This window comes from Medicago sativa, chromosome 2 (genome assembly GCF_051527215.1).
Source record: "Medicago sativa cultivar Bolivia chromosome 2, Bolivia_mono, whole genome shotgun sequence".
NCBI lineage: Eukaryota > Viridiplantae > Streptophyta > Magnoliopsida > Fabales > Fabaceae > Medicago > Medicago sativa.
Window position 1 is genome coordinate 50,215,814 of NC_140750.1, and position 21,681 is coordinate 50,237,494.

At 36.3% G+C, this 21,681-nt stretch overlaps 65 non-coding genes and 2 pseudogenes across 65 annotated transcripts; all 67 read left to right on the top strand.

Moving 5' to 3' along the window:
• The first annotated feature begins 188 nt into the window (after window positions 1–188).
• Window positions 189–307, top strand: LOC146948073 (5S ribosomal RNA). The gene has a single exon (XR_015028508.1). It is a non-coding gene; the product is annotated as a 5S ribosomal RNA (ribosomal RNA).
• A 197-nt stretch (window positions 308–504) lies between these two features.
• LOC146948074 (5S ribosomal RNA) lies at window positions 505–623 on the top strand. Its single transcript, XR_015029213.1, has one exon. It is a non-coding gene; the product is annotated as a 5S ribosomal RNA (ribosomal RNA).
• Window positions 624–820: 197 nt separating this feature from the next.
• On the top strand, window positions 821–939 carry LOC146948075 (5S ribosomal RNA). The gene has a single exon (XR_015029313.1). It is a non-coding gene; the product is annotated as a 5S ribosomal RNA (ribosomal RNA).
• Window positions 940–1,137: 198 nt separating this feature from the next.
• On the top strand, window positions 1,138–1,256 carry LOC146948076 (5S ribosomal RNA). Its single transcript, XR_015028509.1, has one exon. It is a non-coding gene; the product is annotated as a 5S ribosomal RNA (ribosomal RNA).
• Window positions 1,257–1,520: 264 nt separating this feature from the next.
• On the top strand, window positions 1,521–1,639 carry LOC146948077 (5S ribosomal RNA). The gene has a single exon (XR_015028510.1). It is a non-coding gene; the product is annotated as a 5S ribosomal RNA (ribosomal RNA).
• Window positions 1,640–1,836: 197 nt separating this feature from the next.
• On the top strand, window positions 1,837–1,955 carry LOC146948078 (5S ribosomal RNA). Its single transcript, XR_015029235.1, has one exon. It is a non-coding gene; the product is annotated as a 5S ribosomal RNA (ribosomal RNA).
• Window positions 1,956–2,153: 198 nt separating this feature from the next.
• Window positions 2,154–2,271, top strand: LOC146948079 (5S ribosomal RNA). Its single transcript, XR_015029353.1, has one exon. It is a non-coding gene; the product is annotated as a 5S ribosomal RNA (ribosomal RNA).
• A 198-nt stretch (window positions 2,272–2,469) lies between these two features.
• On the top strand, window positions 2,470–2,588 carry LOC146948080 (5S ribosomal RNA). Its single transcript, XR_015028511.1, has one exon. It is a non-coding gene; the product is annotated as a 5S ribosomal RNA (ribosomal RNA).
• Window positions 2,589–2,786: 198 nt separating this feature from the next.
• LOC146948081 (5S ribosomal RNA) lies at window positions 2,787–2,905 on the top strand. Its single transcript, XR_015029214.1, has one exon. It is a non-coding gene; the product is annotated as a 5S ribosomal RNA (ribosomal RNA).
• Window positions 2,906–3,102: 197 nt separating this feature from the next.
• LOC146948082 (5S ribosomal RNA) lies at window positions 3,103–3,221 on the top strand. Its single transcript, XR_015028512.1, has one exon. It is a non-coding gene; the product is annotated as a 5S ribosomal RNA (ribosomal RNA).
• Window positions 3,222–3,419: 198 nt separating this feature from the next.
• Window positions 3,420–3,538, top strand: LOC146948083 (5S ribosomal RNA). Its single transcript, XR_015028513.1, has one exon. It is a non-coding gene; the product is annotated as a 5S ribosomal RNA (ribosomal RNA).
• A 198-nt stretch (window positions 3,539–3,736) lies between these two features.
• Window positions 3,737–3,855, top strand: LOC146948084 (5S ribosomal RNA). Its single transcript, XR_015028514.1, has one exon. It is a non-coding gene; the product is annotated as a 5S ribosomal RNA (ribosomal RNA).
• Window positions 3,856–4,053: 198 nt separating this feature from the next.
• On the top strand, window positions 4,054–4,172 carry LOC146948085 (5S ribosomal RNA). The gene has a single exon (XR_015028962.1). It is a non-coding gene; the product is annotated as a 5S ribosomal RNA (ribosomal RNA).
• A 223-nt stretch (window positions 4,173–4,395) lies between these two features.
• LOC146948086 (5S ribosomal RNA) lies at window positions 4,396–4,514 on the top strand. The gene has a single exon (XR_015029124.1). It is a non-coding gene; the product is annotated as a 5S ribosomal RNA (ribosomal RNA).
• Window positions 4,515–4,712: 198 nt separating this feature from the next.
• Window positions 4,713–4,831, top strand: LOC146948087 (5S ribosomal RNA). The gene has a single exon (XR_015029236.1). It is a non-coding gene; the product is annotated as a 5S ribosomal RNA (ribosomal RNA).
• Window positions 4,832–5,029: 198 nt separating this feature from the next.
• LOC146948088 (5S ribosomal RNA) lies at window positions 5,030–5,148 on the top strand. The gene has a single exon (XR_015028937.1). It is a non-coding gene; the product is annotated as a 5S ribosomal RNA (ribosomal RNA).
• Window positions 5,149–5,346: 198 nt separating this feature from the next.
• LOC146948089 (5S ribosomal RNA) lies at window positions 5,347–5,465 on the top strand. The gene has a single exon (XR_015028515.1). It is a non-coding gene; the product is annotated as a 5S ribosomal RNA (ribosomal RNA).
• A 198-nt stretch (window positions 5,466–5,663) lies between these two features.
• LOC146948090 (5S ribosomal RNA) lies at window positions 5,664–5,782 on the top strand. Its single transcript, XR_015028516.1, has one exon. It is a non-coding gene; the product is annotated as a 5S ribosomal RNA (ribosomal RNA).
• A 198-nt stretch (window positions 5,783–5,980) lies between these two features.
• On the top strand, window positions 5,981–6,099 carry LOC146948091 (5S ribosomal RNA). Its single transcript, XR_015028517.1, has one exon. It is a non-coding gene; the product is annotated as a 5S ribosomal RNA (ribosomal RNA).
• Window positions 6,100–6,297: 198 nt separating this feature from the next.
• On the top strand, window positions 6,298–6,416 carry LOC146948092 (5S ribosomal RNA). Its single transcript, XR_015028963.1, has one exon. It is a non-coding gene; the product is annotated as a 5S ribosomal RNA (ribosomal RNA).
• A 223-nt stretch (window positions 6,417–6,639) lies between these two features.
• Window positions 6,640–6,758, top strand: LOC146948093 (5S ribosomal RNA). The gene has a single exon (XR_015029325.1). It is a non-coding gene; the product is annotated as a 5S ribosomal RNA (ribosomal RNA).
• Window positions 6,759–6,956: 198 nt separating this feature from the next.
• Window positions 6,957–7,075, top strand: LOC146948094 (5S ribosomal RNA). The gene has a single exon (XR_015028938.1). It is a non-coding gene; the product is annotated as a 5S ribosomal RNA (ribosomal RNA).
• Window positions 7,076–7,273: 198 nt separating this feature from the next.
• On the top strand, window positions 7,274–7,392 carry LOC146948095 (5S ribosomal RNA). Its single transcript, XR_015028519.1, has one exon. It is a non-coding gene; the product is annotated as a 5S ribosomal RNA (ribosomal RNA).
• Window positions 7,393–7,590: 198 nt separating this feature from the next.
• On the top strand, window positions 7,591–7,709 carry LOC146948096 (5S ribosomal RNA). The gene has a single exon (XR_015029144.1). It is a non-coding gene; the product is annotated as a 5S ribosomal RNA (ribosomal RNA).
• Window positions 7,710–7,907: 198 nt separating this feature from the next.
• Window positions 7,908–8,026, top strand: LOC146948097 (5S ribosomal RNA). The gene has a single exon (XR_015028520.1). It is a non-coding gene; the product is annotated as a 5S ribosomal RNA (ribosomal RNA).
• A 198-nt stretch (window positions 8,027–8,224) lies between these two features.
• LOC146948098 (5S ribosomal RNA) lies at window positions 8,225–8,343 on the top strand. The gene has a single exon (XR_015028521.1). It is a non-coding gene; the product is annotated as a 5S ribosomal RNA (ribosomal RNA).
• A 198-nt stretch (window positions 8,344–8,541) lies between these two features.
• Window positions 8,542–8,660, top strand: LOC146948099 (5S ribosomal RNA). The gene has a single exon (XR_015028522.1). It is a non-coding gene; the product is annotated as a 5S ribosomal RNA (ribosomal RNA).
• A 198-nt stretch (window positions 8,661–8,858) lies between these two features.
• On the top strand, window positions 8,859–8,977 carry LOC146948100 (5S ribosomal RNA). Its single transcript, XR_015028523.1, has one exon. It is a non-coding gene; the product is annotated as a 5S ribosomal RNA (ribosomal RNA).
• A 198-nt stretch (window positions 8,978–9,175) lies between these two features.
• On the top strand, window positions 9,176–9,294 carry LOC146948101 (5S ribosomal RNA). The gene has a single exon (XR_015028965.1). It is a non-coding gene; the product is annotated as a 5S ribosomal RNA (ribosomal RNA).
• A 223-nt stretch (window positions 9,295–9,517) lies between these two features.
• Window positions 9,518–9,636, top strand: LOC146948102 (5S ribosomal RNA). Its single transcript, XR_015029272.1, has one exon. It is a non-coding gene; the product is annotated as a 5S ribosomal RNA (ribosomal RNA).
• A 198-nt stretch (window positions 9,637–9,834) lies between these two features.
• Window positions 9,835–9,953, top strand: LOC146948103 (5S ribosomal RNA). The gene has a single exon (XR_015029237.1). It is a non-coding gene; the product is annotated as a 5S ribosomal RNA (ribosomal RNA).
• Window positions 9,954–10,151: 198 nt separating this feature from the next.
• On the top strand, window positions 10,152–10,270 carry LOC146948104 (5S ribosomal RNA). The gene has a single exon (XR_015029317.1). It is a non-coding gene; the product is annotated as a 5S ribosomal RNA (ribosomal RNA).
• Window positions 10,271–10,468: 198 nt separating this feature from the next.
• On the top strand, window positions 10,469–10,587 carry LOC146948105 (5S ribosomal RNA). The gene has a single exon (XR_015029152.1). It is a non-coding gene; the product is annotated as a 5S ribosomal RNA (ribosomal RNA).
• A 198-nt stretch (window positions 10,588–10,785) lies between these two features.
• On the top strand, window positions 10,786–10,904 carry LOC146948106 (5S ribosomal RNA). The gene has a single exon (XR_015028524.1). It is a non-coding gene; the product is annotated as a 5S ribosomal RNA (ribosomal RNA).
• A 198-nt stretch (window positions 10,905–11,102) lies between these two features.
• LOC146948107 (5S ribosomal RNA) lies at window positions 11,103–11,221 on the top strand. Its single transcript, XR_015029306.1, has one exon. It is a non-coding gene; the product is annotated as a 5S ribosomal RNA (ribosomal RNA).
• A 198-nt stretch (window positions 11,222–11,419) lies between these two features.
• Window positions 11,420–11,538, top strand: LOC146948108 (5S ribosomal RNA). The gene has a single exon (XR_015028525.1). It is a non-coding gene; the product is annotated as a 5S ribosomal RNA (ribosomal RNA).
• A 198-nt stretch (window positions 11,539–11,736) lies between these two features.
• Window positions 11,737–11,855, top strand: LOC146948109 (5S ribosomal RNA). The gene has a single exon (XR_015029215.1). It is a non-coding gene; the product is annotated as a 5S ribosomal RNA (ribosomal RNA).
• A 197-nt stretch (window positions 11,856–12,052) lies between these two features.
• Window positions 12,053–12,171, top strand: LOC146948110 (5S ribosomal RNA). Its single transcript, XR_015028526.1, has one exon. It is a non-coding gene; the product is annotated as a 5S ribosomal RNA (ribosomal RNA).
• Window positions 12,172–12,369: 198 nt separating this feature from the next.
• LOC146948111 (5S ribosomal RNA) lies at window positions 12,370–12,488 on the top strand. Its single transcript, XR_015028527.1, has one exon. It is a non-coding gene; the product is annotated as a 5S ribosomal RNA (ribosomal RNA).
• Window positions 12,489–12,686: 198 nt separating this feature from the next.
• LOC146948112 (5S ribosomal RNA) lies at window positions 12,687–12,805 on the top strand. The gene has a single exon (XR_015028528.1). It is a non-coding gene; the product is annotated as a 5S ribosomal RNA (ribosomal RNA).
• Window positions 12,806–13,003: 198 nt separating this feature from the next.
• LOC146948113 (5S ribosomal RNA) lies at window positions 13,004–13,122 on the top strand. Its single transcript, XR_015028966.1, has one exon. It is a non-coding gene; the product is annotated as a 5S ribosomal RNA (ribosomal RNA).
• A 223-nt stretch (window positions 13,123–13,345) lies between these two features.
• LOC146948114 (5S ribosomal RNA) lies at window positions 13,346–13,464 on the top strand. Its single transcript, XR_015029273.1, has one exon. It is a non-coding gene; the product is annotated as a 5S ribosomal RNA (ribosomal RNA).
• Window positions 13,465–13,662: 198 nt separating this feature from the next.
• LOC146948115 (5S ribosomal RNA) lies at window positions 13,663–13,781 on the top strand. Its single transcript, XR_015029238.1, has one exon. It is a non-coding gene; the product is annotated as a 5S ribosomal RNA (ribosomal RNA).
• A 198-nt stretch (window positions 13,782–13,979) lies between these two features.
• On the top strand, window positions 13,980–14,098 carry LOC146948116 (5S ribosomal RNA). The gene has a single exon (XR_015029078.1). It is a non-coding gene; the product is annotated as a 5S ribosomal RNA (ribosomal RNA).
• A 198-nt stretch (window positions 14,099–14,296) lies between these two features.
• LOC146948117 (5S ribosomal RNA) lies at window positions 14,297–14,415 on the top strand. Its single transcript, XR_015029153.1, has one exon. It is a non-coding gene; the product is annotated as a 5S ribosomal RNA (ribosomal RNA).
• A 198-nt stretch (window positions 14,416–14,613) lies between these two features.
• LOC146948118 (5S ribosomal RNA) lies at window positions 14,614–14,732 on the top strand. The gene has a single exon (XR_015028530.1). It is a non-coding gene; the product is annotated as a 5S ribosomal RNA (ribosomal RNA).
• Window positions 14,733–14,930: 198 nt separating this feature from the next.
• On the top strand, window positions 14,931–15,049 carry LOC146948119 (5S ribosomal RNA). Its single transcript, XR_015029307.1, has one exon. It is a non-coding gene; the product is annotated as a 5S ribosomal RNA (ribosomal RNA).
• A 198-nt stretch (window positions 15,050–15,247) lies between these two features.
• On the top strand, window positions 15,248–15,366 carry LOC146948120 (5S ribosomal RNA). The gene has a single exon (XR_015028531.1). It is a non-coding gene; the product is annotated as a 5S ribosomal RNA (ribosomal RNA).
• A 198-nt stretch (window positions 15,367–15,564) lies between these two features.
• LOC146948121 (5S ribosomal RNA) lies at window positions 15,565–15,683 on the top strand. The gene has a single exon (XR_015029154.1). It is a non-coding gene; the product is annotated as a 5S ribosomal RNA (ribosomal RNA).
• A 198-nt stretch (window positions 15,684–15,881) lies between these two features.
• LOC146948122 (5S ribosomal RNA) lies at window positions 15,882–16,000 on the top strand. The gene has a single exon (XR_015028532.1). It is a non-coding gene; the product is annotated as a 5S ribosomal RNA (ribosomal RNA).
• Window positions 16,001–16,198: 198 nt separating this feature from the next.
• On the top strand, window positions 16,199–16,317 carry LOC146948123 (5S ribosomal RNA). The gene has a single exon (XR_015028869.1). It is a non-coding gene; the product is annotated as a 5S ribosomal RNA (ribosomal RNA).
• Window positions 16,318–16,515: 198 nt separating this feature from the next.
• LOC146948124 (5S ribosomal RNA) lies at window positions 16,516–16,661 on the top strand (annotated as a pseudogene).
• A 198-nt stretch (window positions 16,662–16,859) lies between these two features.
• Window positions 16,860–16,978, top strand: LOC146948125 (5S ribosomal RNA). Its single transcript, XR_015029125.1, has one exon. It is a non-coding gene; the product is annotated as a 5S ribosomal RNA (ribosomal RNA).
• A 198-nt stretch (window positions 16,979–17,176) lies between these two features.
• On the top strand, window positions 17,177–17,295 carry LOC146948126 (5S ribosomal RNA). Its single transcript, XR_015029342.1, has one exon. It is a non-coding gene; the product is annotated as a 5S ribosomal RNA (ribosomal RNA).
• Window positions 17,296–17,493: 198 nt separating this feature from the next.
• On the top strand, window positions 17,494–17,612 carry LOC146948127 (5S ribosomal RNA). The gene has a single exon (XR_015028967.1). It is a non-coding gene; the product is annotated as a 5S ribosomal RNA (ribosomal RNA).
• A 223-nt stretch (window positions 17,613–17,835) lies between these two features.
• Window positions 17,836–17,954, top strand: LOC146948128 (5S ribosomal RNA). The gene has a single exon (XR_015029126.1). It is a non-coding gene; the product is annotated as a 5S ribosomal RNA (ribosomal RNA).
• Window positions 17,955–18,152: 198 nt separating this feature from the next.
• LOC146948129 (5S ribosomal RNA) lies at window positions 18,153–18,271 on the top strand. Its single transcript, XR_015029343.1, has one exon. It is a non-coding gene; the product is annotated as a 5S ribosomal RNA (ribosomal RNA).
• A 198-nt stretch (window positions 18,272–18,469) lies between these two features.
• On the top strand, window positions 18,470–18,588 carry LOC146948130 (5S ribosomal RNA). Its single transcript, XR_015028533.1, has one exon. It is a non-coding gene; the product is annotated as a 5S ribosomal RNA (ribosomal RNA).
• Window positions 18,589–18,786: 198 nt separating this feature from the next.
• LOC146948131 (5S ribosomal RNA) lies at window positions 18,787–18,932 on the top strand (annotated as a pseudogene).
• A 198-nt stretch (window positions 18,933–19,130) lies between these two features.
• Window positions 19,131–19,249, top strand: LOC146948132 (5S ribosomal RNA). Its single transcript, XR_015029127.1, has one exon. It is a non-coding gene; the product is annotated as a 5S ribosomal RNA (ribosomal RNA).
• Window positions 19,250–19,447: 198 nt separating this feature from the next.
• On the top strand, window positions 19,448–19,566 carry LOC146948133 (5S ribosomal RNA). The gene has a single exon (XR_015029345.1). It is a non-coding gene; the product is annotated as a 5S ribosomal RNA (ribosomal RNA).
• Window positions 19,567–19,764: 198 nt separating this feature from the next.
• Window positions 19,765–19,883, top strand: LOC146948134 (5S ribosomal RNA). The gene has a single exon (XR_015028968.1). It is a non-coding gene; the product is annotated as a 5S ribosomal RNA (ribosomal RNA).
• Window positions 19,884–20,106: 223 nt separating this feature from the next.
• On the top strand, window positions 20,107–20,225 carry LOC146948135 (5S ribosomal RNA). The gene has a single exon (XR_015029128.1). It is a non-coding gene; the product is annotated as a 5S ribosomal RNA (ribosomal RNA).
• A 198-nt stretch (window positions 20,226–20,423) lies between these two features.
• Window positions 20,424–20,542, top strand: LOC146948136 (5S ribosomal RNA). Its single transcript, XR_015028534.1, has one exon. It is a non-coding gene; the product is annotated as a 5S ribosomal RNA (ribosomal RNA).
• A 198-nt stretch (window positions 20,543–20,740) lies between these two features.
• On the top strand, window positions 20,741–20,859 carry LOC146948137 (5S ribosomal RNA). Its single transcript, XR_015028535.1, has one exon. It is a non-coding gene; the product is annotated as a 5S ribosomal RNA (ribosomal RNA).
• A 198-nt stretch (window positions 20,860–21,057) lies between these two features.
• On the top strand, window positions 21,058–21,176 carry LOC146948138 (5S ribosomal RNA). Its single transcript, XR_015028536.1, has one exon. It is a non-coding gene; the product is annotated as a 5S ribosomal RNA (ribosomal RNA).
• Window positions 21,177–21,374: 198 nt separating this feature from the next.
• Window positions 21,375–21,493, top strand: LOC146948139 (5S ribosomal RNA). Its single transcript, XR_015028537.1, has one exon. It is a non-coding gene; the product is annotated as a 5S ribosomal RNA (ribosomal RNA).
• Window positions 21,494–21,681: the final 188 nt, after the last annotated feature.

The following is a 21,681-nucleotide window of genomic DNA, read 5'->3' on the forward strand; positions in this document are numbered from 1 at the left end:
AATTTCGTGTTCTTTTTGTTAATTAGCGTAATTTTACGTCGTTTTTGAAAATTAAACTTCGATTGTATTTCATTTTTTTTCGTTAATTAACGCAACCTAAAACTCTATTCAATAATTAACGTAATTTGACGTCTTTTTTGAAAAATAAACTTAGAAATGCATATATACAATTACAACGCTTTACTTTCAGGTGCGATCATACCAGCACTAATGCACCGGATCCCATCAGAACTCCGCAGTTAAGCGTGCTTGGGCGAGAGTAGTACTAGGATGGGTGACCTCCTGGGAAGTCCTTGTGTTGCACCTCTTTTTGCCAAAATTTCGTGTTCTTTTTGTTAATTAGCGTAATTTTACGTCGTTTTTGAAAATTAAACTTCGATTGTATTTCATTTTTTTCGTTAATTAACGCAACCTAAAACTCTATTCAATAATTAACGTAATTTGACGTCTTTTTTGAAAAATAAACTTAGAAATGCATATATACAATTACAACGCTTTACTTTCAGGTGCGATCATGCCAGCACTAATGCACCGGATCCCATCAGAACTCTGCAGTTAAGCGTGCTTGGGCGAGAGTAGTACTAGGATGGGTGACCTCCTGGGAAGTCCTTGTGTTGCACCTCTTTTTGCCAAAATTTCGTGTTCTTTTTGTTAATTAGCGTAATTTTACGTCGTTTTTGAAAATTAAACTTCGATTGTATTTCATTTTTTTCGTTAATTAACGCAACCTAAAACTCTATTCAATAATTAACGTAATTTGACGTCTTTTTTGAAAAATAAACTTAGAAATGCATATATACAATTACAACGCTTTACTTTCAGGTGCGATCATGCCAGCACTAATGCACCGGATCCCATCAGAACTCTGCAGTTAAGCGTGCTTGGGCGAGAGTAGTACTAGGATGGGTGACCTCCTGGGAAGTCTTTGTGTTGCACCTCTTTTTGCCAAAATTTCGTGTTCTTTTTGTTAATTAGCGTAATTTTACGTCGTTTTTGAAAATTAAACTTCGATTGTATTTCATTTTTTTTCGTTAATTAACGCAACCTAAAACTATATTCGTTAATTAACGTAATTTGACGTCTTTTTTGAAAAATAAACTTAGAAATGCATATATACAATTACAACGCTTTACTTTCAGGTGCGATCATACCAGCACTAATGCACCGGATCCCATCAGAACTCCGCAGTTAAGCGTGCTTGGGCGAGAGTAGTACTAGGATGGGTGACCTCCTGGGAAGTCCTTGTGTTGCACCTCTTTTTGCCAAAATTTCGTGTTCTTTTTGTATGGGTGACCTCCTGGGAAGTCCTTGTGTTGCACCTCTTTTTGCCAAAATTTCGTGTTCTTTTTGTTAATTAGCGTAATTTTACGTCGTTTTTGAAAATTAAACTTCGATTGTATTTCATTTTTTTTCGTTAATTAACGCAACCTAAAACTCTATTCGTTAATTAACGTAATTTGACGTCTTTTTTGAAAAATAAACTTAGAAATGCATATATACAATTACAACGCTTTACTTTCAGGTGCGATCATACCAGCACTAATGCACCGGATCCCATCAGAACTCCGCAGTTAAGCGTGCTTGGGCGAGAGTAGTACTAGGATGGGTGACCTCCTGGGAAGTCCTTGTGTTGCACCTCTTTTTGCCAAAATTTCGTGTTCTTTTTGTTAATTAGCGTAATTTTACGTCGTTTTTGAAAATTAAACTTCGATTGTATTTCATTTTTTTCGTTAATTAACGCAACCTAAAACTCTATTCGTTAATTAACGTAATTTGACGTCTTTTTTGAAAAATAAACTTAGAAATGCATATATACAATTACAACGCTTTACTTTCAGGTGCGATCATACCAGCACTAATGCACCGGATCCCATCAGAACTCCGCAGTTAAGCGTGCTTGGGCGATAGTAGTACTAGGATGGGTGACCTCCTGGGAAGTCCTTGTGTTGCACCTCTTTTTGCCAAAATTTCGTGTTCTTTTTGTTAATTAGCGTAATTTTACGTCGTTTTTGAAAATTAAACTTCGATTGTATTTCATTTTTTTTCGTTAATTAACGCAACCTAAAACTCTATTCGTTAATTAACGTAATTTGACGTCTTTTTTGAAAAATAAACTTAGAAATGCATATATACAATTACAACGCTTTACTTTCAGGTGCGATCATACCAGCACTAATGCACCGGATCCCATCAGAACTCCGCAGTTAAGCGTGCTTGGGCGAGAGTAGTACTAGGATGGGTGACTCCTGGGAAGTCTTTGTGTTGCACCTCTTTTTGCCAAAATTTCGTGTTCTTTTTGTTAATTAGCGTAATTTTACGTCGTTTTTGAAAATTAAACTTCGATTGTATTTCATTTTTTTTCGTTAATTAACGCAACCTAAAACTCTATTCAATAATTAACGTAATTTGACGTCTTTTTTGAAAAATAAACTTAGAAATGCATATATACAATTACAACGCTTTACTTTCAGGTGCGATCATACCAGCACTAATGCACCGGATCCCATCAGAACTCCGCAGTTAAGCGTGCTTGGGCGAGAGTAGTACTAGGATGGGTGACCTCCTGGGAAGTCCTTGTGTTGCACCTCTTTTTGCCAAAATTTCGTGTTCTTTTTGTTAATTAGCGTAATTTTACGTCGTTTTTGAAAATTAAACTTCGATTGTATTTCATTTTTTTTCGTTAATTAACGCAACCTAAAACTCTATTCAATAATTAACGTAATTTGACGTCTTTTTTGAAAAATAAACTTAGAAATGCATATATACAATTACAACGCTTTACTTTCAGGTGCGATCATGCCAGCACTAATGCACCGGATCCCATCAGAACTCTGCAGTTAAGCGTGCTTGGGCGAGAGTAGTACTAGGATGGGTGACCTCCTGGGAAGTCCTTGTGTTGCACCTCTTTTTGCCAAAATTTCGTGTTCTTTTTGTTAATTAGCGTAATTTTACGTCGTTTTTGAAAATTAAACTTCGATTGTATTTCATTTTTTTCGTTAATTAACGCAACCTAAAACTCTATTCGTTAATTAACGTAATTTGACGTCTTTTTTGAAAAATAAACTTAGAAATGCATATATACAATTACAACGCTTTACTTTCAGGTGCGATCATACCAGCACTAATGCACCGGATCCCATCAGAACTCCGCAGTTAAGCGTGCTTGGGCGAGAGTAGTACTAGGATGGGTGACCTCCTGGGAAGTCCTTGTGTTGCACCTCTTTTTGCCAAAATTTCGTGTTCTTTTTGTTAATTAGCGTAATTTTACGTCGTTTTTGAAAATTAAACTTCGATTGTATTTCATTTTTTTTCGTTAATTAACGCAACCTAAAACTCTATTCGTTAATTAACGTAATTTGACGTCTTTTTTGAAAAATAAACTTAGAAATGCATATATACAATTACAACGCTTTACTTTCAGGTGCGATCATACCAGCACTAATGCACCGGATCCCATCAGAACTCCGCAGTTAAGCGTGCTTGGGCGAGAGTAGTACTAGGATGGGTGACCTCCTGGGAAGTCCTTGTGTTGCACCTCTTTTTGCCAAAATTTCGTGTTCTTTTTGTTAATTAGCGTAATTTTACGTCGTTTTTGAAAATTAAACTTCGATTGTATTTCATTTTTTTTCGTTAATTAACGCAACCTAAAACTCTATTCGTTAATTAACGTAATTTGACGTCTTTTTTGAAAAATAAACTTAGAAATGCATATATACAATTACAACGCTTTACTTTCAGGTGCGATCATACCAGCACTAATGCACCGGATCCCATCAGAACTCCGCAGTTAAGCGTGCTTGGGCGAGAGTAGTACTAGGATGGGTGACCTCCTGGGAAGTCCTTGTGTTGCACCTCTTTTTGCCAAAATTTCGTGTTCTTTTTGTTAATTAGCGTAATTTTACGTCGTTTTTGAAAATTAAACTTCGATTGTATTTCATTTTTTTTCGTTAATTAACGCAACCTAAAACTCTATTCGTTAATTAACGTAATTTGACGTCTTTTTTGAAAAATAAACTTAGAAATGCATATATACAATTACAACGCTTTACTTTCAGGTGCGATCATACCAGCACTAATGCACCGGATCCCATCAGAACTCCGCAGTTAAGCGTGCTTGGGCGAGAGTAGTACTAGGATGGGTGACCTCCGGGGAAGTCCTTGTGTTGCACCTCCTGGGAAGTCCTTGTGTTGCACCTCTTTTTGCCAAAATTTCGTGTTCTTTTTGTTAATTAGCGTAATTTTACGTCGTTTTTGAAAATTAAACTTCGATTGTATTTCATTTTTTTTCGTTAATTAACGCAACCTAAAACTCTATTCGTTAATTAACGTAATTTGACGTCTTTTTTGAAAAATAAACTTAGAAATGCATATATACAATTACAACGCTTTACGTTCAGGTGCGATCATACCAGCACTAATGCACCAGATCCCATCAGAACTCCGCAGTTAAGCGTGCTTGGGCGAGAGTAGTACTAGGATGGGTGACCTCCTGGGAAGTCCTTGTGTTGCACCTCTTTTTGCCAAAATTTCGTGTTCTTTTTGTTAATTAGCGTAATTTTACGTCGTTTTTGAAAATTAAACTTCGATTGTATTTCATTTTTTTTCGTTAATTAACGCAACCTAAAACTCTATTCGTTAATTAACGTAATTTGACGTCTTTTTTGAAAAATAAACTTAGAAATGCATATATACAATTACAACGCTTTACTTTCAGGTGCGATCATACCAGCACTAATGCACCGGATCCCATCAGAACTCCGCAGTTAAGCGTGCTTGGGCGATAGTAGTACTAGGATGGGTGACCTCCTGGGAAGTCCTTGTGTTGCACCTCTTTTTGCCAAAATTTCGTGTTCTTTTTGTTAATTAGCGTAATTTTACGTCGTTTTTGAAAATTAAACTTCGATTGTATTTCATTTTTTTTCGTTAATTAACGCAACCTAAAACTCTATTCGTTAATTAACGTAATTTGACGTCTTTTTTGAAAAATAAACTTAGAAATGCATATATACAATTACAACGCTTTACTTTCAGGTGCGATCATACCAGCACTAATGCACCGGATCCCATCAGAACTCCGCAGTTAAGCGTGCTTGGGCGAGAGTAGTACTAGGATGGGTGACCTCCTGGGAAGTCTTTGTGTTGCACCTCTTTTTGCCAAAATTTCGTGTTCTTTTTGTTAATTAGCGTAATTTTACGTCGTTTTTGAAAATTAAACTTCGATTGTATTTCATTTTTTTTCGTTAATTAACGCAACCTAAAACTCTATTCAATAATTAACGTAATTTGACGTCTTTTTTGAAAAATAAACTTAGAAATGCATATATACAATTACAACGCTTTACTTTCAGGTGCGATCATACCAGCACTAATGCACCGGATCCCATCAGAACTCCGCAGTTAAGCGTGCTTGGGCGAGAGTAGTACTAGGATGGGTGACCTCCTGGGAAGTCCTTGTGTTGCACCTCTTTTTGCCAAAATTTCGTGTTCGTTTTGTTAATTAGCGTAATTTTACGTCGTTTTTGAAAATTAAACTTCGATTGTATTTCATTTTTTTTCGTTAATTAACGCAACCTAAAACTCTATTCAATAATTAACGTAATTTGACGTCTTTTTTGAAAAATAAACTTAGAAATGCATATATACAATTACAACGCTTTACTTTCAGGTGCGATCATACCAGCACTAATGCACCGGATCCCATCAGAACTCCGCAGTTAAGCGTGCTTGGGCGAGAGTAGTACTAGGATGGGTGACCTCCTGGGAAGTCCTTGTGTTGCACCTCTTTTTGCCAAAATTTCGTGTTCTTTTTGTTAATTAGCGTAATTTTACGTCGTTTTTGAAAATTAAACTTCGATTGTATTTCATTTTTTTTCGTTAATTAACGCAACCTAAAACTCTATTCGTTAATTAACGTAATTTGACGTCTTTTTTGAAAAATAAACTTAGAAATGCATATATACAATTACAACGCTTTACTTTCAGGTGCGATCATACCAGCACTAATGCACCGGATCCCATCAGAACTCCGCAGTTAAGCGTGCTTGGGCGAGAGTAGTACTAGGATGGGTGACCTCCTGGGAAGTCCTTGTGTTGCACCTCTTTTTGCCAAAATTTCGTGTTCTTTTTGTTAATTAGCGTAATTTTACGTCGTTTTTGAAAATTAAACTTCGATTGTATTTCATTTTTTTTCGTTAATTAACGCAACCTAAAACTCTATTCGTTAATTAACGTAATTTGACGTCTTTTTTGAAAAATAAACTTAGAAATGCATATATACAATTACAACGCTTTACTTTCAGGTGCGATCATACCAGCACTAATGCACCGGATCCCATCAGAACTCCGCAGTTAAGCGTGCTTGGGCGAGAGTAGTACTAGGATGGGTGACCTCCGGGGAAGTCCTTGTGTTGCACCTCCTGGGAAGTCCTTGTGTTGCACCTCTTTTTGCCAAAATTTCGTGTTCTTTTTGTTAATTAGCGTAATTTTACGTCGTTTTTGAAAATTAAACTTCGATTGTATTTCATTTTTTTTCGTTAATTAACGCAACCTAAAACTCTATTCGTTAATTAACGTAATTTGACGTCTTTTTTGAAAAATAAACTTAGAAATGCATATATACAATTACAACGCTTTACTTTCAGGTGCGATCATACCAGCACTAATGCACCAGATCCCATCAGAACTCCGCAGTTAAGCGTGCTTGGGCGAGAGTAGTACTAGGATGGGTGACCTCCTGGGAAGTCCTTGTGTTACACCTCTTTTTGCCAAAATTTCGTGTTCTTTTTGTTAATTAGCGTAATTTTACGTCGTTTTTGAAAATTAAACTTCGATTGTATTTCATTTTTTTTCGTTAATTAACGCAACCTAAAACTCTATTCGTTAATTAACGTAATTTGACGTCTTTTTTGAAAAATAAACTTAGAAATGCATATATACAATTACAACGCTTTACTTTCAGGTGCGATCATACCAGCACTAATGCACCGGATCCCATCAGAACTCCGCAGTTAAGCGTGCTTGGGCGAGAGTAGTACTAGGATGGGTGACCTCCTGGGAAGTCTTTGTGTTGCACCTCTTTTTGCCAAAATTTCGTGTTCTTTTTGTTAATTAGCGTAATTTTACGTCGTTTTTGAAAATTAAACTTCGATTGTATTTCATTTTTTTTCGTTAATTAACGCAACCTAAAACTCTATTCAATAATTAACGTAATTTGACGTCTTTTTTGAAAAATAAACTTAGAAATGCATATATACAATTACAACGCTTTACTTTCAGGTGCGATCATACCAGCACTAATGCACCGGATCCCATCAGAACTCCGCAGTTAAGCGTGCTTGGGCGAGAGTAGTACTAGGATGGGTGACCTCCTGGGAAGTCCTTGTGTTGCACCTCTTTTTGCCAAAATTTCGTGTTCTTTTTGTTAATTAGCGTAATTTTACGTCGTTTTTGAAACTTAAACTTCGATTGTATTTCATTTTTTTTCGTTAATTAACGCAACCTAAAACTCTATTCGTTAATTAACGTAATTTGACGTCTTTTTTGAAAAATAAACTTAGAAATGCATATATACAATTACAACGCTTTACTTTCAGGTGCGATCATACCAGCACAAATGCACCGGATCCCATCAGAACTCTGCAGTTAAGCGTGCTTGGGCGAGAGTAGTACTAGGATGGGTGACCTCCTGGGAAGTCCTTGTGTTGCACCTCTTTTTGCCAAAATTTCGTGTTCTTTTTGTTAATTAGCGTAATTTTACGTCGTTTTTGAAAATTAAACTTCGATTGTATTTCATTTTTTTTCGTTAATTAACGCAACCTAAAACTCTATTCGTTAATTAACGTAATTTGACGTCTTTTTTGAAAAATAAACTTAGAAATGCATATATACAATTACAACGCTTTACTTTCAGGTGCGATCATACCAGCACTAATGCACCGGATCCCATCAGAACTCCGCAGTTAAGCGTGCTTGGGCGAGAGTAGTACTAGGATGGGTGACCTCCTGGGAAGTCCTTGTGTTGCACCTCTTTTTGCCAAAATTTCGTGTTCTTTTTGTTAATTAGCGTAATTTTACGTCGTTTTTGAAAATTAAACTTCGATTGTATTTCATTTTTTTTCGTTAATTAACGCAACCTAAAACTCTATTCGTTAATTAACGTAATTTGACGTCTTTTTTGAAAAATAAACTTAGAAATGCATATATACAATTACAACGCTTTACTTTCAGGTGCGATCATACCAGCACTAATGCACCGGATCCCATCAGAACTCCGCAGTTAAGCGTGCTTGGGCGAGAGTAGTACTAGGATGGGTGACCTCCTGGGAAGTCCTTGTGTTGCACCTCTTTTTGCCAAAATTTCGTGTTCTTTTTGTTAATTAGCGTAATTTTACGTCGTTTTTGAAAATTAAACTTCGATTGTATTTCATTTTTTTTCGTTAATTAACGCAACCTAAAACTCTATTCGTTAATTAACGTAATTTGACGTCTTTTTTGAAAAATAAACTTAGAAATGCATATATACAATTACAACGCTTTACTTTCAGGTGCGATCATACCAGCACTAATGCACCGGATCCCATCAGAACTCCGCAGTTAAGCGTGCTTGGGCGAGAGTAGTACTAGGATGGGTGACCTCCTGGGAAGTCCTTGTGTTGCACCTCTTTTTGCCAAAATTTCGTGTTCTTTTTGTTAATTAGCGTAATTTTACGTCGTTTTTGAAAATTAAACTTCGATTGTATTTCATTTTTTTTCGTTAATTAACGCAACCTAAAACTCTATTCGTTAATTAACGTAATTTGACGTCTTTTTTGAAAAATAAACTTAGAAATGCATATATACAATTACAACGCTTTACTTTCAGGTGCGATCATACCAGCACTAATGCACCGGATCCCATCAGAACTCCGCAGTTAAGCGTGCTTGGGCGAGAGTAGTACTAGGATGGGTGACCTCCTGGGAAGTCCTTGTGTTGCACCTCTTTTTGCCAAAATTTCGTGTTCTTTTTGTTAATTAGCGTAATTTTACGTCGTTTTTGAAAATTAAACTTCGATTGTATTTCATTTTTTTTCGTTAATTAACGCAACCTAAAACTCTATTCGTTAATTAACGTAATTTGACGTCTTTTTTGAAAAATAAACTTAGAAATGCATATATACAATTACAACGCTTTACTTTCAGGTGCGATCATACCAGCACTAATGCACCGGATCCCATCAGAACTCCGCAGTTAAGCGTGCTTGGGCGAGAGTAGTACTAGGATGGGTGACCTCCGGGGAAGTCCTTGTGTTGCACCTCCTGGGAAGTCCTTGTGTTGCACCTCTTTTTGCCAAAATTTCGTGTTCTTTTTGTTAATTAGCGTAATTTTACGTCGTTTTTGAAAATTAAACTTCGATTGTATTTCATTTTTTTTCGTTAATTAACGCAACCTAAAACTCTATTCGTTAATTAACGTAATTTGACGTCTTTTTTGAAAAATAAACTTAGAAATGCATATATACAATTACAACGCTTTACTTTCAGGTGCGATCATACCAGCACTAATGCACCAGATCCCATCAGAACTCCGCAGTTAAGCGTGCTTGGGCGAGAGTAGTACTAGTATGGGTGACCTCCTGGGAAGTCCTTGTGTTGCACCTCTTTTTGCCAAAATTTCGTGTTCTTTTTGTTAATTAGCGTAATTTTACGTCGTTTTTGAAAATTAAACTTCGATTGTATTTCATTTTTTTTCGTTAATTAACGCAACCTAAAACTCTATTCAATAATTAACGTAATTTGACGTCTTTTTTGAAAAATAAACTTAGAAATGCATATATACAATTACAACGCTTTACTTTCAGGTGCGATCATACCAGCACTAATGCACCGGATCCCATCAGAACTCCGCAGTTAAGCGTGCTTGGGCGATAGTAGTACTAGGATGGGTGACCTCCTGGGAAGTCCTTGTGTTGCACCTCTTTTTGCCAAAATTTCGTGTTCTTTTTGTTAATTAGCGTAATTTTACGTCGTTTTTGAAAATTAAACTTCGATTGTATTTCATTTTTTTTCGTTAATTAACGCAACCTAAAACTCTATTCGTTAATTAACGTAATTTGACGTCTTTTTTGAAAAATAAACTTAGAAATGCATATATACAATTACAACGCTTTACTTTCAGGTGCGATCATACCAGCACTAATGCACCTGATCCCATCAGAACTTCGCAGTTAAGCGTGCTTGGGCGAGAGTAGTACTAGGATGGGTGACCTCCTGGGAAGTCCTTGTGTTGCACCTCTTTTTGCCAAAATTTCGTGTTCTTTTTGTTAATTAGCGTAATTTTACGTCGTTTTTGAAAATTAAACTTCGATTGTATTTCATTTTTTTTCGTTAATTAACGCAACCTAAAACTCTATTCGTTAATTAACGTAATTTGACGTCTTTTTTGAAAAATAAACTTAGAAATGCATATATACAATTACAACGCTTTACTTTCAGGTGCGATCATACCAGCCCTAATGCACCGGATCCCATCAGAACTCCGCAGTTAAGCGTGCTTGGGCGAGAGTAGTACTAGGATGGGTGACCTCCTGGGAAGTCCTTGTGTTGCACCTCTTTTTGCCAAAATTTCGTGTTCTTTTTGTTAATTAGCGTAATTTTACGTCGTTTTTGAAAATTAAACTTCGATTGTATTTCATTTTTTTTCGTTAATTAACGCAACCTAAAACTCTATTCGTTAATTAACGTAATTTGACGTCTTTTTTGAAAAATAAACTTAGAAATGCATATATACAATTACAACGCTTTACTTTCAGGTGCGATCATACCAGCACTAATGCACCGGATCCCATCAGAACTCCGCAGTTAAGCGTGCTTGGGCGAGAGTAGTACTAGGATGGGTGACCTCCTGGGAAGTCCTTGTGTTGCACCTCTTTTTGCCAAAATTTCGTGTTCTTTTTGTTAATTAGCGTAATTTTACGTCGTTTTTGAAAATTAAACTTCGATTGTATTTCATTTTTTTTCGTTAATTAACGCAACCTAAAACTCTATTCGTTAATTAACGTAATTTGACGTCTTTTTTGAAAAATAAACTTAGAAATGCATATATACAATTACAACGCTTTACTTTCAGGTGCGATCATACCAGCACAAATGCACCGGATCCCATCAGAACTCCGCAGTTAAGCGTGCTTGGGCGATAGTAGTACTAGGATGGGTGACCTCCTGGGAAGTCCTTGTGTTGCACCTCTTTTTGCCAAAATTTCGTGTTCTTTTTGTTAATTAGCGTAATTTTACGTCGTTTTCGAAAATTAAACTTCGATTGTATTTCATTTTTTTTCGTTAATTAACGCAACCTAAAACTCTATTCGTTAATTAACGTAATTTGACGTCTTTTTTGAAAAATAAACTTAGAAATGCATATATACAATTACAACGCTTTACTTTCAGGTGCGATCATACCAGCACTAATGCACCGGATCCCATCAGAACTCCGCAGTTAAGCGTGCTTGGGCGAGAGTAGTACTAGGATGGGTGACCTCCTGGGAAGTCCTTGTGTTGCACCTCTTTTTGCCAAAATTTCGTGTTCGTTTTGTTAATTAGCGTAATTTTACGTCGTTTTTGAAAATTAAACTTCGATTGTATTTCATTTTTTTTCGTTAATTAACGCAACCTAAAACTCTATTCAATAATTAACGTAATTTGACGTCTTTTTTGAAAAATAAACTTAGAAATGCATATATACAATTACAACGCTTTACTTTCAGGTGCGATCATGCCAGCACTAATGCACCGGATCCCATCAGAACTCTGCAGTTAAGCGTGCTTGGGCGAGAGTAGTACTAGGATGGGTGACCTCCTGGGAAGTCCTTGTGTTGCACCTCTTTTTGCCAAAATTTCGTGTTCTTTTTGTTAATTAGCGTAATTTTACGTCGTTTTTGAAAATTAAACTTCGATTGTATTTCATTTTTTTCGTTAATTAACGCAACCTAAAACTCTATTCGTTAATTAACGTAATTTGACGTCTTTTTTGAAAAATAAACTTAGAAATGCATATATACAATTACAACGCTTTACTTTCAGGTGCGATCATACCAGCACTAATGCACCGGATCCCATCAGAACTCCGCAGTTAAGCGTGCTTGGGCGAGAGTAGTACTAGGATGGGTGACCTCCTGGGAAGTCCTTGTGTTGCACCTCTTTTTGCCAAAATTTCGTGTTCTTTTTGTTAATTAGCGTAATTTTACGTCGTTTTTGAAAATTAAACTTCGATTGTATTTCATTTTTTTTCGTTAATTAACGCAACCTAAAACTCTATTCGTTAATTAACGTAATTTGACGTCTTTTTTGAAAAATAAACTTAGAAATGCATATATACAATTACAACGCTTTACTTTCAGGTGCGATCATACCAGCACTAATGCACCGGATCCCATCAGAACTCCGCAGTTAAGCGTGCTTGGGCGAGAGTAGTACTAGGATGGGTGACCTCCTGGGAAGTCCTTGTGTTGCACCTCTTTTTGCCAAAATTTCGTGTTCTTTTTGTTAATTAGCGTAATTTTACGTCGTTTTTGAAAATTAAACTTCGATTGTATTTCATTTTTTTTCGTTAATTAACGCAACCTAAAACTCTATTCGTTAATTAACGTAATTTGACGTCTTTTTTGAAAAATAAACTTAGAAATGCATATATACAATTACAACGCTTTACTTTCAGGTGCGATCATACCAGCACTAATGCACCGGATCCCATCAGAACTCCGCAGTTAAGCGTGCTTGGGCGAGAGTAGTACTAGGATGGGTGACCTCCTGGGAAGTCCTTGTGTTGCACCTCTTTTTGCCAAAATTTCGTGTTCTTTTTGTTAATTAGCGTAATTTTACGTCGTTTTTGAAAATTAAACTTCGATTGTATTTCATTTTTTTTCGTTAATTAACGCAACCTAAAACTCTATTCGTTAATTAACGTAATTTGACGTCTTTTTTGAAAAATAAACTTAGAAATGCATATATACAATTACAACGCTTTACTTTCAGGTGCGATCATACCAGCACTAATGCACCGGATCCCATCAGAACTCCGCAGTTAAGCGTGCTTGGGCGAGAGTAGTACTAGGATGGGTGACCTCCGGGGAAGTCCTTGTGTTGCACCTCCTGGGAAGTCCTTGTGTTGCACCTCTTTTTGCCAAAATTTCGTGTTCTTTTTGTTAATTAGCGTAATTTTACGTCGTTTTTGAAAATTAAACTTCGATTGTATTTCATTTTTTTTCGTTAATTAACGCAACCTAAAACTCTATTCGTTAATTAACGTAATTTGACGTCTTTTTTGAAAAATAAACTTAGAAATGCATATATACAATTACAACGCTTTACTTTCAGGTGCGATCATACCAGCACTAATGCACCAGATCCCATCAGAACTCCGCAGTTAAGCGTGCTTGGGCGAGAGTAGTACTAGTATGGGTGACCTCCTGGGAAGTCCTTGTGTTGCACCTCTTTTTGCCAAAATTTCGTGTTCTTTTTGTTAATTAGCGTAATTTTACGTCGTTTTTGAAAATTAAACTTCGATTGTATTTCATTTTTTTTCGTTAATTAACGCAACCTAAAACTCTATTCAATAATTAACGTAATTTGACGTCTTTTTTGAAAAATAAACTTAGAAATGCATATATACAATTACAACGCTTTACTTTCAGGTGCGATCATACCAGCACTAATGCACCGGATCCCATCAGAACTCCGCAGTTAAGCGTGCTTGGGCGATAGTAGTACTAGGATGGGTGACCTCCTGGGAAGTCCTTGTGTTGCACCTCTTTTTGCCAAAATTTCGTGTTCTTTTTGTTAATTAGCGTAATTTTACGTCGTTTTTGAAAATTAAACTTCGATTGTATTTCATTTTTTTTCGTTAATTAACGCAACCTAAAACTCTATTCGTTAATTAACGTAATTTGACGTCTTTTTTGAAAAATAAACTTAGAAATGCATATATACAATTACAACGCTTTACTTTCAGGTGCGATCATACCAGCACTAATGCACCGGATCCCATCAGAACTTCGCAGTTAAGCGTGCTTGGGCGAGAGTAGTACTAGGATGGGTGACCTCCTGGGAAGTCCTTGTGTTGCACCTCTTTTTGCCAAAATTTCGTGTTCTTTTTGTTAATTAGCGTAATTTTACGTCGTTTTTGAAAATTAAACTTCGATTGTATTTCATTTTTTTTCGTTAATTAACGCAACCTAAAACTCTATTCGTTAATTAACGTAATTTGACGTCTTTTTTGAAAAATAAACTTAGAAATGCATATATACAATTACAACGCTTTACTTTCAGGTGCGATCATACCAGCCCTAATGCACCGGATCCCATCAGAACTCCGCAGTTAAGCGTGCTTGGGCGAGAGTAGTACTAGGATGGGTGACCTCCTGGGAAGTCCTTGTGTTGCACCTCTTTTTGCCAAAATTTCGTGTTCTTTTTGTTAATTAGCGTAATTTTACGTCGTTTTTGAAAATTAAACTTCGATTGTATTTCATTTTTTTTCGTTAATTAACGCAACCTAAAACTCTATTCGTTAATTAACGTAATTTGACGTCTTTTTTGAAAAATAAACTTAGAAATGCATATATACAATTACAACGCTTTACTTTCAGGTGCGATCATACCAGCACTAATGCACCGGATCCCATCAGAACTCCGCAGTTAAGCGTGCTTGGGCGAGAGTAGTACTAGGATGGGTGACCTCCTGGGAAGTCCTTGTGTTGCACCTCTTTTTGCCAAAATTTCGTGTTCTTTTTGTTAATTAGCGTAATTTTACGTCGTTTTTGAAAATTAAACTTCGATTGTATTTCATTTTTTTTCGTTAATTAACGCAACCTAAAACTCTATTCGTTAATTAACGTAATTTGACGTCTTTTTTGAAAAATAAACTTAGAAATGCATATATACAATTACAACGCTTTACTTTCAGGTGCGATCATACCAGCACAAATGCACCGGATCCCATCAGAACTCCGCAGTTAAGCGTGCTTGGGCGATAGTAGTACTAGGATGGGTGACCTCCTGGGAAGTCCTTGTGTTGCACCTCTTTTTGCCAAAATTTCGTGTTCTTTTTGTTAATTAGCGTAATTTTACGTCGTTTTCGAAAATTAAACTTCGATTGTATTTCATTTTTTTTCGTTAATTAACGCAACCTAAAACTCTATTCGTTAATTAACGTAATTTGACGTCTTTTTTGAAAAATAAACTTAGAAATGCATATATACAATTACAACGCTTTACTTTCAGGTGCGATCATACCAGCACTAATGCACCGGATCCCATCAGAACTCCGCAGTTAAGCGTGCTTGGGCGAGAGTAGTACTAGGATGGGTGACCTCCTGGGAAGTCCTTGTGTTGCACCTCTTTTTGCCAAAATTTCGTGTTCTTTTTGTTAATTAGCGTAATTTTACGTCGTTTTTGAAAATTAAACTTCGATTGTATTTCATTTTTTTTCGTTAATTAACGCAACCTAAAACTCTATTCGTTAATTAACGTAATTTGACGTCTTTTTTGAAAAATAAACTTAGAAATGCATATATACAATTACAACGCTTTACTTTCAGGTGCGATCATACCAGCCCTAATGCACCGGATCCCATCAGAACTCCGCAGTTAAGCGTGCTTGGGCGAGAGTAGTACTAGGATGGGTGACCTCCTGGGAAGTCCTTGTGTTGCACCTCTTTTTGCCAAAATTTCGTGTTCTTTTTGTTAATTAGCGTAATTTTACGTCGTTTTTGAAAATTAAACTTCGATTGTATTTCATTTTTTTTCGTTAATTAACGCAACCTAAAACTCTATTCGTTAATTAACGTAATTTGACGTCTTTTTTGAAAAATAAACTTAGAAATGCATATATACAATTACAACGCTTTACTTTCAGGTGCGATCATACCAGCACTAATGCACCGGATCCCATCAGAACTCCGCAGTTAAGCGTGCTTGGGCGAGAGTAGTACTAGGATGGGTGACCTCCTGGGAAGTCCTTGTGTTGCACCTCTTTTTGCCAAAATTTCGTGTTCTTTTTGTTAATTAGCGTAATTTTACGTCGTTTTTGAAAATTAAACTTCGATTGTATTTCATTTTTTTTCGTTAATTAACGCAACCTAAAACTCTATTCGTTAATTAACGTAATTTGACGTCTTTTTTGAAAAATAAACTTAGAAATGCATATATACAATTACAACGCTTTACTTTCAGGTGCGATCATACCAGCACAAATGCACCGGATCCCATCAGAACTCCGCAGTTAAGCGTGCTTGGGCGAGAGTAGTACTAGGATGGGTGACCTCCTGGGAAGTCCTTGTGTTGCACCTCTTTTTGCCAAAATTTCGTGTTCTTTTTGTTAATTAGCGTAATTTTACGTCGTTTTCGAAAATTAAACTTCGATTGTATTTCATTTTTTTTCGTTAATTAACGCAACCTAAAACTCTATTCGTTAATTAACGTAATTTGACGTCTTTTTTGAAAAATAAACTTAGAAATGCATATATACAATTACAACGCTTTACTTTCAGGTGCGATCATACCAGCACTAATGCACCGGATCCCATCAGAACTCCGCAGTTAAGCGTGCTTGGGCGAGAGTAGTACTAGGATGGGTGACCGCGAGAGTAGTACTAGGATGGGTGACCTCCTGGGAAGTCCTTGTGTTGCACCTCTTTTTGCCAAAATTTCGTGTTCTTTTTGTTAATTAGCGTAATTTTACGTCGTTTTTGAAAATTAAACTTCGATTGTATTTCATTTTTTTTCGTTATTTAACGCAACCTAAAACTCTATTCGTTAATTAACGTAATTTGACGTCTTTTTTGAAAAATAAACTTAGAAATGCATATATACAATTACAACGCTTTACTTTCAGGTGCGATCATACCAGCACTAATGCACCAGATCCCATCAGAACTCCGCAGTTAAGCGTGCTTGGGCGAGAGTAGTACTAGGATGGGTGACCTCCTGGGAAGTCCTTGTGTTGCACCTCTTTTTGCCAAAATTTCGTGTTCTTTTTGTTAATTAGCGTAATTTTACGTCGTTTTTGAAAATTAAACTTCGATTGTATTTCATTTTTTTTCGTTAATTAACGCAACCTAAAACTCTATTCGTTAATTAACGTAATTTGACGTCTTTTTTGAAAAATAAACTTAGAAATGCATATATACAATTACAACGCTTTACTTTCAGGTGCGATCATACCAGCACTAATGCACCGGATCCCATCAGAACTCCGCAGTTAAGCATGCTTGGGCGAGAGTAGTACTAGGATGAGTGACCTCCTGGGAAGTCCTTGTGTTGCACCTCTTTTTGCCAAAATTTCGTGTTCTTTTTGTTAATTAGCGTAATTTTACGTCGTTTTTGAAAATTAAACTTCGATTGTATTTCATTTTTTTTCGTTAATTAACGCAACCTAAAACTCTATTCGTTAATTAACGTAAGTTGACGTCTTTTTTGAAAAATAAACTTAGAAATGCATATATACAATTACAACGCTTTACTTTCAGGTGCGATCATACCAGCACTAATGCACCGGATCCCATCAGAACTCCGCAGTTAAGCGTGCTTGGGCGAGAGTAGTACTAGGATGGGTGACCTCCGGGGAAGTCCTTGTGTTGCACCTCCTGGGAAGTCCTTGTGTTGCACCTCTTTTTGCCAAAATTTCGTGTTCTTTTTGTTAATTAGCGTAATTTTACGTCGTTTTTGAAAATTAAACTTCGATTGTATTTCATTTTTTTTCGTTATTTAACGCAACCTAAAACTCTATTCGTTAATTAACGTAATTTGACGTCTTTTTTGAAAAATAAACTTAGAAATGCATATATACAATTACAACGCTTTACTTTCAGGTGCGATCATACCAGCACTAATGCACCAGATCCCATCAGAACTCCGCAGTTAAGCGTGCTTGGGCGAGAGTAGTACTAGGATGGGTGACCTCCTGGGAAGTCCTTGTGTTGCACCTCTTTTTGCCAAAATTTCGTGTTCTTTTTGTTAATTAGCGTAATTTTACGTCGTTTTTGAAAATTAAACTTCGATTGTATTTCATTTTTTTTCGTTAATTAACGCAACCTAAAACTCTATTCGTTAATTAACGTAATTTGACGTCTTTTTTGAAAAATAAACTTAGAAATGCATATATACAATTACAACGCTTTACTTTCAGGTGCGATCATACCAGCACTAATGCACCGGATCCCATCAGAACTCCGCAGTTAAGCATGCTTGGGCGAGAGTAGTACTAGGATGAGTGACCTCCTGGGAAGTCCTTGTGTTGCACCTCTTTTTGCCAAAATTTCGTGTTCTTTTTGTTAATTAGCGTAATTTTACGTCGTTTTTGAAAATTAAACTTCGATTGTATTTCATTTTTTTTCGTTAATTAACGCAACCTAAAACTCTATTCGTTAATTAACGTAAGTTGACGTCTTTTTTGAAAAATAAACTTAGAAATGCATATATACAATTACAACGCTTTACTTTCAGGTGCGATCATACCAGCACTAATGCACCGGATCCCATCAGAACTCCGCAGTTAAGCGTGCTTGGGCGAGAGTAGTACTAGGATGGGTGACCTCCTGGGAAGTCCTTGTGTTGCACCTCTTTTTGCCAAAATTTCGTGTTCTTTTTGTTAATTAGCGTAATTTTACGTCGTTTTCGAAAATTAAACTTCGATTGTATTTCATTTTTTTTCGTTAATTAACGCAACCTAAAACTCTATTCGTTAATTAACGTAATTTGACGTCTTTTTTGAAAAATAAACTTAGAAATGCATATATACAATTACAACGCTTTACTTTCAGGTGCGATCATACCAGCACTAATGCACCGGATCCCATCAGAACTCCGCAGTTAAGCGTGCTTGGGCGAGAGTAGTACTAGGATGGGTGACCGCGAGAGTAGTACTAGGATGGGTGACCTCCTGGGAAGTCCTTGTGTTGCACCTCTTTTTGCCAAAATTTCGTGTTCTTTTTGTTAATTAGCGTAATTTTACGTCGTTTTTGAAAATTAAACTTCGATTGTATTTCATTTTTTTTCGTTATTTAACGCAACCTAAAACTCTATTCGTTAATTAACGTAATTTGACGTCTTTTTTGAAAAATAAACTTAGAAATGCATATATACAATTACAACGCTTTACTTTCAGGTGCGATCATACCAGCACTAATGCACCAGATCCCATCAGAACTCCGCAGTTAAGCGTGCTTGGGCGAGAGTAGTACTAGGATGGGTGACCTCCTGGGAAGTCCTTGTGTTGCACCTCTTTTTGCCAAAATTTCGTGTTCTTTTTGTTAATTAGCGTAATTTTACGTCGTTTTTGAAAATTAAACTTCGATTGTATTTCATTTTTTTTCGTTAATTAACGCAACCTAAAACTCTATTCGTTAATTAACGTAATTTGACGTCTTTTTTGAAAAATAAACTTAGAAATGCATATATACAATTACAACGCTTTACTTTCAGGTGCGATCATACCAGCACTAATGCACCGGATCCCATCAGAACTCCGCAGTTAAGCATGCTTGGGCGAGAGTAGTACTAGGATGAGTGACCTCCTGGGAAGTCCTTGTGTTGCACCTCTTTTTGCCAAAATTTCGTGTTCTTTTTGTTAATTAGCGTAATTTTACGTCGTTTTTGAAAATTAAACTTCGATTGTATTTCATTTTTTTTCGTTAATTAACGCAACCTAAAACTCTATTCGTTAATTAACGTAAGTTGACGTCTTTTTTGAAAAATAAACTTAGAAATGCATATATACAATTACAACGCTTTACTTTCAGGTGCGATCATACCAGCACTAATGCACCGGATCCCATCAGAACTCCGCAGTTAAGCGTGCTTGGGCGAGAGTAGTACTAGGATGGGTGACCTCCGGGGAAGTCCTTGTGTTGCACCTCCTGGGAAGTCCTTGTGTTGCACCTCTTTTTGCCAAAATTTCGTGTTCTTTTTGTTAATTAGCGTAATTTTACGTCGTTTTTGAAAATTAAACTTCGATTGTATTTCATTTTTTTTCGTTAATTAACGCAACCTAAAACTCTATTCGTTAATTAACGTAATTTGACGTCTTTTTTGAAAAATAAACTTAGAAATGCATATATACAATTACAACGCTTTACTTTCAGGTGCGATCATACCAGCACTAATGCACCAGATCCCATCAGAACTCCGCAGTTAAGCGTGCTTGGGCGAGAGTAGTACTAGGATGGGTGACCTCCTGGGAAGTCCTTGTGTTGCACCTCTTTTTGCCAAAATTTCGTGTTCTTTTTGTTAATTAGCGTAATTTTACGTCGTTTTTGAAAATTAAACTTCGATTGTATTTCATTTTTTTTCGTTAATTAACGCAACCTAAAACTCTATTCAATAATTAACGTAATTTGACGTCTTTTTTGAAAAATAAACTTAGAAATGCATATATACAATTACAACGCTTTACTTTCAGGTGCGATCATACCAGCACTAATGCACCGGATCCCATCAGAACTCCGCAGTTAAGCGTGCTTGGGCGAGAGTAGTACTAGGATGGGTGACCTCCTGGGAAGTCCTTGTGTTGCACCTCTTTTTGCCAAAATTTCGTGTTCTTTTTGTTAATTAGCGTAATTTTACGTCGTTTTTGAAAATTAAACTTCGATTGTATTTCATTTTTTTTCGTTAATTAACGCAACCTAAAACTCTATTCGTTAATTAACGTAATTTGACGTCTTTTTTGAAAAATAAACTTAGAAATGCATATATACAATTACAACGCTTTACTTTCAGGTGCGATCATACCAGCACTAATGCACCGGATCCCATCAGAACTCCGCAGTTAAGCGTGCTTGGGCGAGAGTAGTACTAGGATGGGTGACCTCCTGGGAAGTCCTTGTGTTGCACCTCTTTTTGCCAAAATTTCGTGTTCTTTTTGTTAATTAGCGTAATTTTACGTCGTTTTTGAAAATTAAACTTCGATTGTATTTCATTTTTTTTCGTTAATTAACGCAACCTAAAACTCTATTCGTTAATTAACGTAATTTGACGTCTTTTTTGAAAAATAAACTTAGAAATGCATATATACAATTACAACGCTTTACTTTCAGGTGCGATCATACCAGCACTAATGCACCGGATCCCATCAGAACTCCGCAGTTAAGCGTGCTTGGGCGAGAGTAGTACTAGGATGGGTGACCTCCTGGGAAGTCCTTGTGTTGCACCTCTTTTTGCCAAAATTTCGTGTTCTTTTTGTTAATTAGCGTAATTTTACGTCGTTTTTGAAAATTAAACTTCGATTGTATTTCATTTTTTTTCGTTAATTAACGCAACCTAAAACTCTATTCGTTAATTAACGTAATTTGACGTCTTTTTTGAAAAATAAACTTAGAAATGCATATATACAATTACAACGCTTTACTTTCAGGTGCGATCATACCAGCACTAATGCACCGGATCCCATCAGAACTCCGCAGTTAAGCGTGCTTGGGCGAGAGTAGTACTAGGATGGGTGACCTCCTGGGAAGTCCTTGTGTTGCACCTCTTTTTGCCAAAATTTCGTGTTCTTTTTGTTAATTAGCGTAATTTTACGTCGTTTTTGAAAATTAAACTTCGATTGTATTTCATTTTTTTTCGTTAATTAACGCAACCTAAAACTCTATTCGTTAATTAACGTAATTTGACGTCTTTTTTGAAAAATAAACTTAGAAATGCATATATACAATTACAACG